This window comes from Podarcis cretensis (assembly GCF_951804945.1).
Source record: "Podarcis cretensis genome assembly, chromosome: 2".
Lineage (NCBI taxonomy): Eukaryota > Metazoa > Chordata > Lepidosauria > Squamata > Lacertidae > Podarcis > Podarcis cretensis.
In genome coordinates, this window is record NC_137171.1 from 33,296,337 (window position 1) to 33,313,655 (window position 17,319).

General features: G+C 45.8%; 1 long non-coding RNA gene across 1 annotated transcript; it reads left to right on the plus strand.

Annotated features, from left to right (window-relative positions):
* The first annotated feature begins 9,031 nt into the window (after positions 1–9,031).
* LOC307211169 lies at positions 9,032–10,281 on the plus strand. Its single transcript, XR_013836333.1, has 2 exons — positions 9,032–9,304; positions 9,764–10,281. It is a non-coding gene; the product is annotated as an uncharacterized lncRNA (long non-coding RNA).
* Positions 10,282–17,319: the final 7,038 nt, after the last annotated feature.

Consider the following 17,319-nt stretch of genomic DNA (forward strand, 5'->3'; position numbering starts at 1 on the left):
AGATGAAGAGTATGACAATGAGGATGAATATAAAGATTAGCATTAAAACCACCAAGGAAGAGAGCACCTTTGAGGTTAGAAAGCGTTTTCCCTGCAAATAGTTATTTTTCATTTTGTTGATGCTCAGTGATGGACACAATTAAGGCTATTCATTTAAACCACAGTAAAGAAAGAACTGATCACTGGGGAAAGAAAAGAAAACAAGAAGCTGAGCTAAAACACAATAATTACTCAGGAATGACTGAGGTTAAGGTTGGCTCTTTGGCAGTACAGTTCCTCGAGCCAGTCATAGAATATTAAATAAGAGCTTGGTAATAATACATGACCATTTGTGTTTGAAGAATTAGAAGACAAAGTAAGCAACTATTTTCAAATAAGCAAAACTGACTTTTGGTGGGCGGGCGGTGTATCTATTTTAATAATAAAAATATGTCCCAGACATATGTATTTGGGATAACATTCCTTTATTTAAAATGCAGCGCATAGATAACTATGGAACTCCCTGCCACAGGAGGCAGTGATGGCCACCAATTTGGATGGCTTTGAAAGAGGAGTAGACAAATTAACAGAGCATGAGATGGATACTGTCCTGTTCACGAGTTTCCCACAGGCGTCTGGTTGGCCACTGTGAGAAAATGATGCTGGAATAGATGGACCATTTTCTGGAACTTTTCCAGAATGGCACACCCGTGTTCCAAATGCAGTTGCACCATAGATTTCTATAATAGCATTACGATATCAGCAGCTTCGTTCTCAATTCCTTTCCTAATGATCCCTGGCACAGAATTTGCCATCTTCATGGGTGCCACGCATGGGGTCAACATCTTCACTGAGCTCTCCAGTAAGACCCCAGGGTCTTGTACCTTGTCAGTCACTGCCAGTTCAGACCCCCATGAGCATGTATGTGAAATTAAGATTTATTTTTTAAAAAATGTAGCTGGGAAACCCTGAAAGAAGTCAAAGGGACCCTGTATGCATCTCTTAACCTTGGATTGATTAACTTAGTATGTAGATTTGGAGAGGAGGAGTAATATAATAATAATAATTTATTATTTATTTATTATTATTTATACCCCGCCCATCTGGCTGGGCTTCCCCAGGCACTCTGGGCAGCTTTCAACAAAATATTAAAATACAGTAATGCATCAAACATTAAAAGCTTCCCTAAACAGGGCTGCCTTCAGATGTCTTCTAAAAGTCTGGTAGTTGTTCTCTTTGACATGTGGTGGGAGGGCGTTCCACAGGGTGGGCGCCACTACCGAGAAGGCCCTCTGCCTGGTTCCCTGTAACTTGGCTTGGTAAGAAAGGATTTGCCTTCGATACATATAAAAAAGTGTTGCATCCTCGATGCTACGGTTCATTCCCATGTTTGCCTTTAGAAGTTTGTCCCATACAGTTTCTGATCTAGGCCTTAGACCAGAAACTGTATCGGACAAACTTCTAATAGCAAACATGGGAATGAACTGCAGCGTTGAGGATGCAACACTTTTTAAAAGGGAAGAGAAAAACAGAGGACAAAGTGGACAGAGAAGGGCAAAGCTGATGGTCATGATGATTATGATTATGATAGCTCAGTCGGTAGAGCATGATACTTAATCACAAAATTGTAGAGTTGAAAGGGACCACAAGGGACTTCTAGTTCAGCCCCCTGCAATGCAAGAATCTTCTGCCCAATGTGACGCTCAAACCTGCGAACCTGAGGTTAAGAGTCTCATGCTCTACCAACTGTGCTACCTCTTTGCTGGTTTGTGGTATAAAAAGATTCCTCCCTTGCAGGGGGTTGGGCTAGATGACCCTCGTGGTCCCTTCCAACTCTACAATTCTTTGAGTGTATTTCAGATCCCACCTACTGTGTCCTTTTTGCCAGGAACAAGGTATAAAACCTGTGCAAGACATCAACTTAAGTCGTGGGTGGCTAAGGATTCTCTTATATATATATATATATATATATCATGTACTCATCCACTCGCCCACCACACAAATGGCATCAGAACAGAAGTTCTGCCTTGCTTGATCAGACCAAGAGTCCATCTAGTTCAACATTCTGTTTCCGCCAGCAGCCAGCTGGATCCTTCTGGAAATCTCACAAATAGAGGCACTGGCGGGGGCAGAACAGTCTTCCCTTGTTGTTTATCCCAAAAGAGTGGTATTCAGAGGTATCTAGCCTGTGTGCAACGATGTTCCTGTGAGCTATCTGGCCCCATAACTTATCACAAACTCTGCCCCAGCTGTACCTATAAAGGACCATTCTAGGTCTATTTTGTAACGAATAATTGTGGCATGTTACACAGTACAGAGGAAATATCCACATATTAAATGTGGGTTGCCTACCGCCATTGTAAATTACTTTATTCCCATTTGGGTCTTCCTTCCTATGACTCTTAGTTAGATACACAGTGTGAGAAACGAGGCTGAATTCCCCTCCACTGCCAATAAAAGTGTCTCTGGTTGCTGTTTACAACAGGGCTAATCGAGTGTTTATCCTCTCTTTCGCGATTTGAGAGAAGGGCTTGTTTAGCATTACGGTTCTAAGCCACGAAAGCCCATTAAAAGCACTAATTAAAGCATCAGAAGTCAGACGATGCACCAATGAACAGCACAAACAGCAGCGCAAGGTAGTTTTGGAAGCGTTTTAGCTCTCTCTCCCACAATGCATTGTGGAAATATGCAAAATAACATTCTGGTTCAGGCGGGTCTGATGCTGTAGTGGCTGTAAAATGACTGAGAATAAACCAAATGATTTGTACAAGCACACACACACACCACACACATAATGTCCTTTGTTTTTGACAACGGCTCTGTAATAAGAGATCTGGTGGCGGAAGCACAGCGACAACTTCACAGCACAGCCTTCCCTTGCTGGGAAAAAGACTCGGCACCTCCAGAGCCATCCCTGGGAGAAGAAAAGACTGACAGTATGGCAGGAAAATGAGAAAAGCAAAAGCAGGCCTTCACGCCGGAGACCTGTGATCAGTATGTGAGCACAAAGTGCGATGGAAAAGTCAACAAAGAAATCTGCTTGGCTTTCTTTTACCTCCCGACTTCCTCCTCCCTCATCACCAGTCCTCTGGAGGCACCTTGAGTCTCTTTATTCCCCGCGCCTGGTAGTGACAGCTACTCTGGGAAGGAGAAGGCAGAGAGAAAGGAGCTCATTAAGCCATGGGCTTCCTCCTGCAGGCAGCTTATTTTGCCTGAGTGCATTTTCTCACCTCCTTTGGAAAGCAGAAGATGCATATAGCCTTGTGTGGAGCAAGCAACCTGCTGACTCTGCGTAGGGGGAATCGAGGCAGCACAGGGTACCCACAAACCACAGTGGTCTCCTGGACAAAGGGCTTTGCAATACCAAACAGGAAGCTCAAGCTCCAGGGAGATCTGTAGGAAACAGATCCAGGGGGGGATCTCCACAAGAAGGCACACATTTCCCATGTGAGGAGCTCGTCCTACACTCGAGTAGGACCCTGACAGAGACACATGCCAGACTGGCATCTTTCCCTCCTGGTCGATGGTTCAGGAGCTTCAAAAGCTTTCTTCAGCCCGAACATCGCAGCAACCGATGCCAACAGACACTGGCACACTTAGGGATCCACAGAGTCTTCGCAGCTTGCATAACAGACCTCAGCAACTCAGCATTTGGGCTAATCTACTTTATTAACATATAAACACACACGGAGCACTGCAACATGGCTCCCTCTCTCTCTAGCATCAGACAGCAAAGAGAAAGAACAAAGGACAATAGTCCCACTTCACGGAACACAGTAACACAAATATCCTGTCTCCGTCACTTCCCACTCTGTGGAGTCAAAACGTACACTGTCATGTGATAGACAAAAATCCCATGACTGCAAACACGGAGCAGGAATTCTAACATCTTGGGACTTAGCCCTGCTTCCTTTTGTGCTGCATTTCTAGGCACAGGTCCAGGCTTTGCAGGTCTGTGTCTGAGCGGGATGTTACCAATACACACACAATGAAATGGGAAGTTCGTGTGCAAGGGCAGTGGGGAAATACATACCCATAACTGCAGGTATGGTAATTCTGTAAAATGCACTGTAGCCATTCCAGGGGCCAGAGAGAAGAGAGCAGGAATAACAACTCAATGCGCTGGCAAATGGGATCTCTTTTCTGCGATTATTTGATGGCTAGAAATAAGAACTGTGGCATGAAGCCCACACACATGCTCATGCTACTGGTGGCTGTCAAGTAGTGTAAGGAAATAAGGTAAACCCACAGATATTTTACTGCAATGTGGTATCAGTACAGGAGCAATACTCTCGGGACTGCTCATTCACTTTGCAGTGATGGGGGCCGACATAATGAGCTAAACACAGTGTCTGAAAATTTCCATTGCTGCACGTATGTTCTCCACGATATTTACCCTGCTTGTCTTCCTTGCTTACTGTGTTCTGTCTCCCTCTCTCTCGCTTTGTTTAGTTCTCCCCTGTGGCTCCAACATCACAAACAGATTTCAAAGTCCCCATTGCCCATTGATGTAACATCAATACGACCAAGATAAAAAGCCAAGATTCCCAGAACCAGCTGCTGATCAGACGGTGTTGGCTTTTCCATGGAATATTAATTGGCAAATTAGACACAAAGCTTCATTTACTGCAACCAACCAGAAAGCCCAAATCAGTGCCTCAGATGACACGATTGGATAGGGAGGACTTTCATCAGATCCAGTTTTCAGGATTTGCTGACTATTGTGTGGAAGGGCTCCAGCTCAGTGGTAGAGCATGTGCTTCACAGGCAAAGGGTTTGATCCCTGGTGTCTTCAGGTAAAACCGGGGAAGACTGCTACCGGAAACCCTGGAGAGCTGCTGCTGGTCAGTGTCAACAGTAATAAGCTAGAAGATGAATCAATGGAATGACTTGCATAATGACATTGCAGAAATACAGGGTAGAATTCTCACCTGCATCACTTCCGATTGTAGGTGGGAAAATAAGATCAGGTCAGTGACTCATGGCAAGGACAACGAAACAAAAAATGCCATTGAACAGTAATGGAGGCTGGATAGCTCAGTTGGTACAGTATGAGACTCTGTAATCCCAAGGTTGTGGGTTCGAGCCCCACGTTGAGTGAAAGATTCCTGCATTGCAGGGAGTTGGACTAGATCAGGAGTGTCCAACTTCCAAGAGACTACGATCCACTCCCACTATAAATAAACTGACAATGATGCAATGATCTACCCATTGGATTGACCGGAGTTGCTGAGCTTTTTTTAGGGGAAGAGCTTTTTTCTTTTTGGTTTTTGGTCAATCGCAGGAGATCACACGATCCACCAGGGACACGCGATTGAACAGTAGATCGCGATTGACCGGTTGGACAGGCCTGGACTAGATAATCCTCATGCCCCCTTCCAACTCTACAATTCTATGATTCTGTGTAAATAACCATTAAAGGGACTGGCTCGTCTCACAAAATTCTAAACAACTGAATAGGCTTGTTGGCATAAAAAGGTCTTCAAGAGACCTGAAAATTAGCAGTGAAGAAGCTTGCCAAATGTCTGCTGGAAGAGTATTTGCACAGTCTGGGGCCGGCAACACCAAATGCCCAACTTTTGGTTGAAGCCAGTCAAAGCTCTGTGTCAGCACTCCTCTGGATGATCTTAGCGATCAAGTTGGGATATAATAGCTCAGATCCCAGACCAAAGTTGGTCAGGACTTTGCATGTTAAAATTAACACAGGAGCCTTGAACCTGCCTCAGATGCGTTATGGACAGCCAGTGCAGATGTTTTAGGAGGGGTGTGACATGGCGTCAGCCAACTGCCTCCATCAGCAGCTGAGGCACTGCACACAGCACTGGCTGGAGCTTCTGCCCCAGGCCCAAGATCCACCCCCAGATCAGACCCACTGCAGTAATTCTGCCTCAAGGTTAACACTGCATGGACCACAGTGGCCAGGCTATCCTAATCCAGATCCACAGCTGGTGTACCAGACAAAGCTGGTCAAAGGCATTCTTTGGAAGTGTTTCTCTCACATTTTAATTCTCCTAATTTGCTCATATACTGTTAATAGAATGTGGTTATTGGTGTTTTTCCGGATGTTGAGCAAAATCTTTGTTTTAAATGATATGTGTGGTTTTGTGGTCTTTTGGCTAGACAGTAATTCCCCAGTTCAAGTCACACTGACCAGGAAAAAAAGAGAAAGAGGTGCAGCAGCCTGGCTTAAGTTGCTTGATCTCTAGCCAGGGAATACTGGGGAGAAGACCAGGGGGGTGTCTAAAGGGCCAAGTGGACTTAAAGCATCCCAAGTGGAGAGGATGGGATTCTAGGACAACATAACCTTTTCATATTTATCTAGCGGTGTCAGCAGAAAAATGATGCAAGTTTGTGGAGGGAGGAAAGATGGGTTTGAGGAAGAAAAGGCTCATCACTGAGGTCCAGGAACTTGAGTCCTCAAAGTCCTGCAAGTAGCCTCACAGACAGAACTGGGAACATATTATAGTCCCACATTAGGGCCATTTAAATTTGTGGAGACCTTGTGGGCTTCTCAACAGTGTTCTTGAACACTGGGGACAGTAAGGAATTAACTCATATTGTGAGACCAACTCTGAAACCCAAGCCAAGCCCAGGTCTCCACTGGTGGGTTGCCATAGCCATATGCCATGGAGGTGAGACTACATCATTTGAAGAAATATTGTTATTTCTGGCTCCACAAATGGTCCACAAACAATAATACTTTGGAGGTCCTGGGCCTCAAGGAGGTTAGACTGGCCTCGACCAGGGCCAGAGCCTTTTCAGTCTGGTGGAATGCTCTGTCACAAGAGACCAGGGCCCTGAGGGATTTGACATATTTCCGCAGGGCCTGCAAGACAGAGCTATTCCACTGGGCCTTTGTTCTGGGCAACGTCTGACCCCCTTCTTTCTATGGGACCCTGTATGTAAGTGGCCTCCTTGGTTCTTTCTATCGGCCCATATGGGACCAGCACAGGTGGCCGGGCCTGGTGAACATTTAATTCCTTACTCCTACAGTTATGATTTGTGGGTTCCCACTTAATTTTATTTTGATTTTAAATGTGATTTCGAATTGTATTTTAAATCTAATCGTTTGATGTAACTTTTTTTTACAAATTGGTTTCATTTGTTGAGACATCAGGAAGAAAAGGGGGAGAGAGGTGGAGGGGGGAATATGAGCGGGGGTGGGGTCAGGTGGCGATGTTTCTATTTTCCTTAATATATGTGGGGTTTGGTGCCAGCGTTGCTTGTGCAGGTTCTCTGCTGTTTACTTGTGTTCCTTTGGTGGTGAGAGAGGTTGGGGTTGGCCTAGGGTGTGGTTGTTCATTTGTGGTTGGCTGTGGTGATCTTTGTTTTCATGTATGAGTGGGGTGGGTGGGTGTTTTGGATCAGGTGAGCCATATTGATTTGTATGCTGTTGGTGGATTTTTGTCATTGTCTTGTTGGGCTGTGTGTGTGATAAAGGGGAGCCATATTGGGTTAAAGGCGTCTTCTTCTATTTGATTGTGTTTTTAATGTATTATATATTTGGTGTTAGCTGCCCTGAGCCACATCTCGGTCTGGGAGGGCAGGGTATAAATAAATATTATTGCACTATTATTAATCCCTGGTTTTGCTGTTGGGTTCTTAAATGATCCAAACTGGTCCCAACCTGGTCACTGAGCACTCAAACCATGGGTGGTTCAACCCTTTCCTTCCGGCTTTGAAACAGACAAAGGGTCCGTGAGGTAGAATTTGCCTTTTGGGCAGATCTGCCAATGTCCCGCCGTTCCAGATGCTGGGACTGTAGGACACGGCAGTGACCACAGTTCTCAGGAGGAGGAACCAGAGAACACAATCAGCGAGTGAGTGAGTCACCGAGCGGAAACTTTTCACCTCGCTGCATCTTGTCATGTCCGTGCACTGAGGCTGTCAAAAAAACTTTAAATTAATTGTGCAGACAAGCAAGGGGTGGAAAACAACAGTTTCAGCAAATCAACGTAATTTGCAGGGAGATGGGCGAGTTGCTGGCAGGAAATGTAACGAGGACAGAAAGCGTGTGTGGGGGTGTGTGGGGGGGGTGTTAATGGCTTATAACTTTTTAAAGGATCTTGGGCTGTGGCTCTCTAGGGCCATCGTCTCAGTCCAGGCCGCAAATCCAGGAGCCGGCAGGGAAGCATGACAGCAGGACGGTTTGACACCTCCTGGCTCACCACAAGGGATGAACCTGCTAGGATGCCAGCAGAGTCAGCAGCTGCCAAACGGAGCCCAGGGAATGCCCTTGCCTCTTACACAGCTCTCAACCAAGCAGCCCTCCCTCCAGGTAAGAGCGAGAGCTTCCTAATATTTTGGGCTATGCTGCTTGCACTGCTCTGCTGATGCACCCCTGCTCACAGCGGTGTCCTAGACAATTCCAGCATCTCCAGCAAGCGGCCTTCGTCGCCTTGCTCCAGAGCAGGGCCCTGGGAGGGAAGTAACGCTTCCTTTAGCACCAGGAATCCCTCTCCCTGACATCTCCCTCTGGGCTTCACCCGACAGCTCGACTTTGGAAGTGGCTGTGGACCTGGCTCCAAGGTTAACACACAGAGAGGCCTTTACCTCTCTGGTTGGAGGTGGAGAAAAACAATCAAGCATGTTATACAATTGAGCTAAGGCAAGGCGTTGCATCCCCAGGGGCTGTAGCAGATTGATTCCTTTCTTTGCAAGGGCTTTGTAGATAGGCCACTCATTTCCTATGCTGGTTATTTTGTTTTTCCTCTGGGCTCTTCTTTCCTCTTTGCAGATTTCCTGCACACTTCATATTTTATTCCTTTAAAATAGAGGCTCTGCTCCTGTATAGTGTGTGTGTGTGTGTGTGTGTGTGTGTGTGTGTGTGAGAGAGAGAGAGAGAGAGAGAGAGAGAGAGAGAGACCTTGAAACAGTCTTCTGTCTTAACATACATTCCTTTCATTTCAAATCTGCAAACCAATTAAATTTTAAGTGGGAGCCTCTGCAGTGCAGTAGGGGCTGGTGGGGAGCAAACCAAGGAAGGATCAGGCCTGTGCCTCGGAGGTTTGCTCCACATTTCACCTCCTGGGACCAGAGGTGAGAACTTTTCCCATTTCTAACCTGCAGCTACAGACTTGGCACATTGCAAATCTCCCAAGGGATGTGGCAGAGACTTATGGCATTCCTGCAGTTGTAGGTGGGATGAACCAGCTTTCTGACCCAAATGCACCAATGTTCTGTCAGCTCCCACCTCAGGGTCATTACGACATAACAATCAGAGCTTAGCATAGGCAACTGATTGTCACACACAGTTGTCCTAAGCAAAGTCCTCCTCCAGCTCTGTCATTCTACAGTGGAAGTATATTGGGTCGAGTGAACTCAGGTGTGTGGCTGGATAGCCCTGCGATAGCTGTCAAAGATGGGTTTTTTGCCAATATCTGGTAACTTCATTATGTACTTCTGTGCCCAAAGCATCCCTGTGTGGTGCCTGGGGTTTTGGATAGGTCTGTTGCGGTGTGGCTGAGCTAACATTTCCTCAGGAAGATTGCTTTCAAGTTTCTGAGCTTTCAGATTTCCTTCCTATGGCTTCATATTGAGCTAGTTTAAGGGAGTTTTGGGATTCCTGTTCTCAAGCCGCTGTTTTGAAAGTCCAGAAAAGGAAAACATTCTGCCCTGAATGAAGGAATGCTGGCTAACAGTGGAACTTGTCCTGTATCCATTTGGAGGCTATGAAAAAGTGGATTTTAAATCTATTTACAGTAGAAAGTGTGATAAGAGAGTGTAAATGCCAATACAGGCAATCATTCCTTGTGATGAACCTATTGATTTTGTTTGTTTTCAGATTATGCTGAATCAATCATGTGAACTTCTCCTCCAGAAGCACAAGCTGTAATTTTGCTCACCTTTAGTGTCTCCCTTAATTGTGGAAGTTGTGGGTTTTTGTGCTTATGACGAGGTGTTAATGCAACTGGTGTAAACATGTCTGTTTTTGAAGCTGCTCTGAAAGTGGGCAACCCAAGCATTAATGAATTAGATCTCCCAGTAGCCTCAAGTTATTTAAGAAGGCCTGCTAATTTCACTTTGTGGCAGTTGCGCACTGTTGCAATCCTGGCTGTGGCACATTCTCTTCAAAAATAATGCCCTCAGCTAGTGGTGCTTCTGCCTGACAGCCAAAAACAAGAGCAAATGGGGTGTTGGAATCTACATCTTCCCTGGTTTCTAAACGTCCTGGGGCCATGTGGGAAGCCTCAGAAGTCAGGCACCCAGTAGCAGCTGCAAGGATGCTGGTCCCAGAACATGATGTTGAGATTTCTCAAATAGAAATAGTTTCTCCCAGCATGCTGAGCTGTTGAATTCTCTCCTTTCTGTGTCCTGTTGTACTCTGTGCCTTCTCTTCCATCCCCTGTAAACAAGCTGTCAGTTTTAATTGGACTGAGCTGCGGTGGGGAGGAAAAGGGAGTCTTTGATAATGAAAGAAAGGGGTTGGTGGCACCTCATGTCCTCTTAAGACTCTGCTGCACACCTAATCCTCCCTGCTCATTCTCAGGAGTTTGTAGGGCAGAAGGATTTTTCAGTCCATTTGCTCACGGAGGCCATACTCCTTTTTTATATACATTTTGTTCTCCTGTAGGAATAAATCAATCCTGCCTTTAAAAGTCCCCTTGTAAACATACAAGAAACATTTTGTGTTTCAGAGTAAAAATTCAGAAGAAAGAGGCCTCAGTCTTCAGTCAGATATCATTTTAAACAATTGTGTTCCATACAGTGGTGAACCAAACGTAGTCGATCCAAGCACTAATTTTTTGAAAAGATTTTTAGATCCATATCTGATTCATCTTAATAGGTCAATTGTGCACAAATTTTGTGGTTTGAATTAAGTAAAAAGTGAGGGGGCGGAGATGAACTGTGGTCCCCTTTTGTTTGGAATCTCAGGTGAGTTACCCGTGCAGTAGAAGTTGCTCCCAGGACCAGTCACCACAGCGAAGCAGAGAAAGGTGTTCCAGAAAGCACTGGAGGTTTTCTAGTGTTGTCACCTTGAACCTAAACCACTGTCATTTCGGTGCCCTCAGGCTAGCCTTCCTCAATGCCTCCTGCTAGCCACTTATTCCTCTTTATTATCTCCTGCTTACCATCCTTGTTGTCCTGCTCTGGTGCCAGAGCCTCGAGGACGAGGTGGATCAGGAGTTACAGGACCCTGGAGAGCTCAAAGCAAGCCACTTTCTCTGACAAAGGCGGAAAGCAGACTGAGCCCTTTCAAGCCTCTGCTCCCCAACTACCTCTCCCGGGCTCCGCCCTTTTGTGAGGAACTTAGATTCTTAAAGGGCCAACCCTCTGTCAAGCTGTGGTTTGTTTTTGTCTCATATTTTGTTATGTTTCTTTGCTAGCCTTAATTGTGTGTGAATTACCTGCTATTTTATAACCCCTGTGGATTTTATTATTATTATTAGAGTAACAAATATGTCCAAAAACAAAATGAAACCAACAAAACACGAAACCCCTTCTCTCATGAAGTGCCTTTTCATCATCCACCAAAGCCTTTATTTCAGTTTGGCTTAGATGCATTTGTCTGATGTCTAGCCAGTCACAGCCACCCAGTTCAAACACCTGAGGTTTGAATGATAGAAATGGTTACCAAATACATTTTGGACATCCATCCCTTGAGGAGTAATAAAATATACATGATAAATAATAAGGTAGGATTCATAAGGCACTTTTTACATGTGTGGTTATCTCAACAACCATTTTAATAACCTTGCATGCTAGGCCAGTGCTAATATTATACCCATATTACAGATAGTGTAAGACGAGAGCAGGGCGGCTTGGCTAAAGGCTACCCAATGAATTTCTGCTTATCAACCAACCATATTTATATCTCACCCTATCTGAGCCCAACAGGCAGCTTATAATAAAATACATATAAAAACAACACCTTAAAAAACAGCCCTTCAACTGTTTGCTTTTAAGTCGCAGCTGGTGAACTGAGTTCTAAAGGGGTTTCAGTTTCAGGGATCAGTGCCTGGCGGTACCTTCACAGATCTTCAGTGTAAATGCAATTTGTTGTAATTAAATGGGTCTTTCACTTCGGCTATTGTCACACTTCCCCGATCTTCCCTTCAAGGATCTATAGTCTTGTCGCTAGGTAGCTTTGCACTCTCTGGCGCACAAAGGGAGGCACTGGAGTCCGACTGAAGCAACCAAGTCTCACATGAAGCACTTCCTATGAGCACAAAAGAAAACTAGCGAATCCAAGTGGGGAACGAGGCTGTCTGGCAACCAATAACCCCTTTCCCATTGACTGCTGCCGAAAGACAATTTTCAGAACCCGTCTGGCAATTTCCAGCACCTTACATTCAGCAAATTGTAGCTGAAGTGCAGCAACATGGCCCCCAAAGAGGAAAGGTTTGGAAGGTGTGCTGGTATCGAAATTAAGCAGGACCAGTCCCCCACACAGCCCACACTTTCAGGCTGGATTCATAAAATACATATATTGGTCTCCCCACCCTCCCACCTCTCCTCCTCCTCTTTCTCCAGAAACCAAGAAAATATTCATAAAGATGAGGTGCAAAATTCCTCACCAACTTCAAATACATTTCTCCTGGCTGCCTCTCCTTGATTCCTGGAATATCCCCTTGGAAAGCGGTGGATACAACCAGCTGGCAACACACACTACCAAATGCTCACTTCCCCCAGTTGAGGCAAACTTCCAGATTGCAGCAGCCACTCATTAAAGGGTGACGAGAGGGGGGTTGTGAGTGAAGGGGGGGAGCGTTTCATAGCTCCTTTCAAAGCAGAGCTTGAGAACATTAGAGAGATACACCAAGGCATCTCAAGCCATAAACAGAAAATCTTGGAGCGAGTAAGGAAAAATATTTCCATTCTACCGTACGTTTGCCCTGTCATTGGAGATGCTATTTCAACTTTTGCCCAGACAGAGAGGATGCCATGTGAAAGGAATCCACTTTCCTAATCTCCGTGTAGTAAAAATAACTTGCATGCCAGCACCAGAGATTTCCAACTCTCCTGCCATTGCTCTTTTCATAGACTGTCCTGCTGGGAGGCACGATGACTTTGCTATGTAGTCTCATGATCCCAAGTTAGGAGTCAGAACACTCTGCTGAAATCCTAAGATTGGTTTAGAACAGGCATAGGCAACCTTCGGCCCTCCAGATGTTTTGGATTACAATTCCCATCATCCTTTACTACTCGTCATGTTCACTAGGGATCATGAGTGTTGTAGGCCAAAACATCTGGCGGGCCAAAGGTTGCTTGTGCCTGGTTTAGAACATCACAAACGTTGGGGAAGAGAAACGGAGGAACCTGGAAGTGTGACTGCTAATATGCGGCATTTGAAGTCCCACCTATTTTCCTTGGCTGTGGCTTCTTGTGATAGATAGAAACATGATTGTCAGAGAACCACATGTCACCTCTCAGTTGCATTGACACCTTATTGTTATGGGCCGTACCAGCCTGTTAAAGAAAGGAAAATTGGCAAGATGTTCATCATATGCCGTTGTACATCACCTGAAAAATGACAGCACTCTCAGAAATTACTGCATTACCCAAGCTATAATGTAAATAGCACCTGGGATTCTCAAGTACCATGACATTGTTGCATTATTCCCATTTTACTGCAACGTCTGGTCCATCCAAGCACTGGCATACAACCACATTATGTCAGCTATAGCTTTAAGAGGTGGCACTTGCCATAGTGACCGACTTAAATGCATCTCGATTACACATCAAACAATATTAGCAAACACTAAGTTTAGCCACTTCTCATATGTAACCATTAGCCAGGCATAAGAGAACCTGAGGCCATTACTGTACTCCAACTCCCATCACCCCCTGCCAGCATGGGCAATGGTCAGAGATGGTGGGAGTTGTAGTCCAACATCGGGCGAGCATGAGGTTTCCTAGTCATATCGCAGAGCAATTCCCTCCCTTCTTTTACAAGCAGGAGACACGCTGGACTGTCCTGGTAAAATGGCTGCACTTAAACTGAAGAAGCACAAGTTATACTCAGGGCTGTTTCATTTAGTAGTTTCCAATTACCTGTTTCCTTATAAAATATCCCCATTTCCTATCTGCTGTTCAGAAAGCATGCTCTTTCTTTATTAAAACGCACAGCATCGCAAAACAAACAAACAGAGCTTTGTGGTTTCCACTTCGGCACTGGTCACTGATGACCACTCAATAAAAGTGCCAAGGTAATGAAAAATGTTTACTATTGGGAAGAAAACGGAAGGAAACAGGACTCTTAAAATGAAGGGTTGGGACAAACCATGTTAATTGCTTTCATATAACTGGGCAGAACTTCTCAGGGAAAACAAGGCTATTTCTGGCCTAATGGAACAGGCCAGCAACTGTCTTGTATGCATTTACTTGAAAGAGGCCTGTGGAGTTCTCAGGAGCAGAACCAGAAGGGCCGACCCGAAACTTCACAATTAATTTGAAGCAGAGAAGACCGAAATAGAGGACACCCATCGTGTTCTATGGAGGCTGTGAACTTTTTAACAAGGAACATGCTCGACACTCTTTGTAGCTGGGATGGTTTGGAAGAAAGGAACAACCCATGGAAACAAGGACAAGGAATGTTCTGGCGCTTCCATGTGTTACCACAGTTTGTACTCATAAGTGGTGTCAGGGGAACAGGCCAACAGGCCAGCAATCAAAACCCTTCTAGACTGTCCTGTGTTTACACAGAGAGACACAGACAGTTCAGTGGTGGCTGGTGCCCACTAGAAATGGCAGGTCAGAAGGCAGGGAGCTCAGACACCAGGTGGAGCCACAGCCAATAAGAGACAAAACCAAATAATTCTAGTTTTGTCCCCCATGCCCTTGTCATAGCCTCATTACTGAGCAACAACAGGAAGAGCTCAGTGGAGTGGGAGGCCAGCCAACCAGAAGAGTCTCTGAAGTGTACTTGCCTGGAGGCCGAGTCATCATCCGAAGTCAGGTCCAGTCCTAGGAGCAGGTGAACAGCAACCCACGTGGTCAGGGAATCCAGTGATCATAGGGTCAGAGGTCAAGACGAGCAGGAAGCAGCAAAGTAGGGCCAGGAACTAGAAGCATTGCTACCAGCTTCTAACTGCTGCTGGAAGCTCTGCTTAAGAAGGCTGAAGCCAGCTGGTTCTCATCTGCGCCTCCTCCTCCTTTGTGTCCTTGAAGGCTGATCAGCTGCAGGTGGAGTCACTCCTCCCCCTTCAGGCTGCTGTTCAGCAGGCGAAGCTGACTCCTGGCCCGTGATACCCCTTCCAAGGTGATTTCTACAAGGGTCACACTGACACTAAGGAGGAGGAAGCTGAAGAGGTATTGCCACCCTATCCTGTGCACCGCAGCATGTGGCTGCCCAGAAAGGAATGTGGACTTGCAGCTGAAGATAAATGGCAGACATTCCTGCATTGCAGGGGGGTTGGACTAGATGACCCTTGGGGTCCCTTCCAACTCTGCAATTCTATGACTATTGGAGTCTGCTCTAAAAAGGCTATGGGGGTAAAATAAACCCACTAACGGGCTACCTATTTCCCTCTTGTTATCTCTGTGCTTGTGTATAAGCTCAGACACAGAAACACACAGCTTGCATTCCCGCTGCGAAGTATGCTGCTCCTCCAAGGGTGAGATAAAGCTTTCTTTATTCAAGTGCCGTGGTCTGGTCCCACCATCAGCCCTGCTGACAGCGCAGCCTGTCTCCGCATCCCGTCTTGCACTTCATCGCAGGTATATACACTGGCAAGAACAATCCCAGATCCTCTGGCTGGGGGTGGGGGGAGAGGCGTTGATCCCCTTGTCACAAAGCAAAACTAATGAGGGAGCTAGTACAGCACAGGACGAAACTGTTTCTATCAGGTCTGGAAGTGCCATTATCTAATTTACTGCTAGGAACAGCAGCAGGGTCAGGAGACCCCATAACTAAACCCATCCATCACTGTCACAGCACAGCCAGCTCTTCTGCTCCACAGAATCCCACGTTCCTTGTTCCTGGGGACCTTTTCTGTCCCGTGCAAAAGCTTCCCTGGGTCCTGGCTGGCTGGCAGCCTGGTACCTGCCAATACTGGCAGAGTTCAAAATACCAGAGGCCTTACAGGACTGGCAGTGCTCCAGCTGGAGATCCACCAGACAGTGTTGCACCAGAAACAAATTGTGGTTGTAGATCTCGCCCCAAATTTGATGGATTTCAAGGGATAGGCCAGGTATTAATTAGCAGGCTGCTAAAGATGGACTTAGAAAAGCCAGATTGTTCCCATGGGGTCTCCTGTGACACCAAACTGTTGTTTCTGCTGCACTCCATAGCGCAAGGGTGGGCTTTATCTTGTGATACTTTTGTTGGGGGCTGCCAGCTGCTGCTGGTGGGTGGGACCAGGGCTTTTTCCCAGCACCTCTCAAGTGGGTGCCATTGCCATTATAAGAGAACAAGGGAGGTGTTCGTGGTGAGTTCTGGCACCCTTTTTTTCTAGAAAAATAGCACTTGGTGGGACCATACATTTTCTCTTCCTGCCACTCATAGCTCTTCCTACCACCCTTTTCCTGCTACTTCCCCCTCATTGCCACCTAAAGGTAAAGGTAAAGGTAACCCTGACCGTTAGGTCCAGTCACGGACAACTCTGGGGTTGCGCGCTCATCTTGCTCTATAGGCCAAGGGAGCCAGCATTTGTCTGCAGACAGCTTCTGGGTCATGTGGCCAGCATGACTAAGCGAACCAGAGCAGCGCACGGAAACACCGTTTACCTTCCCATCGTAGCGGTACCTATTTATCTACTTGTACTTGACATGCTTTCGAACTGCTAGGTTGGCAGGAGCTGGGAGCTGACCCCATTGCGGGGATTCGAACCACTGACCTTCTGATCAACAAGCCCTAGGCTCTGTGGTTTAGACGACAGCGCCACCCGCGTCCCTACATGAAATTAAATCAAGGGTTATGAGGAAGTATGACCTAGGGCTGCGAGTTGCACACCCCTGCTGTAGCTGCTGTCAACTATCTCTAAAACAAAGAATCCTGAATTAGGTGCTCAGTCCCAGAGGGGATTTAACCATTCTGCCCTTGCTTCAAGATTAATACTGTACTTGAGAGGACGTAACCACATAGAACTACCCAATTACACTAGGTCCACTAAGTCTGGACATTACTGGGATTTCAAAGGTGTAATTGTCTTGGGGAATTTCCAAAAGGTGGCACTTTGTCCTGGATCTTAGGCTCAACCATTTCAGGGGTTTCCTTAAAAAAAACTCAACAATTAAAGAATGAAGTGGCAACATCAGGAAGCAGTTGGACATATGTTTGTAACAGGAGCAGGAAATCTATTTTTAAAAAATAAAATAAATTGTATTAAATTTAAATAATTTGGATTAATTTGTTAAAATTTGGAAAACTAATAAAAATTAATAATAATAAAAAAGCTC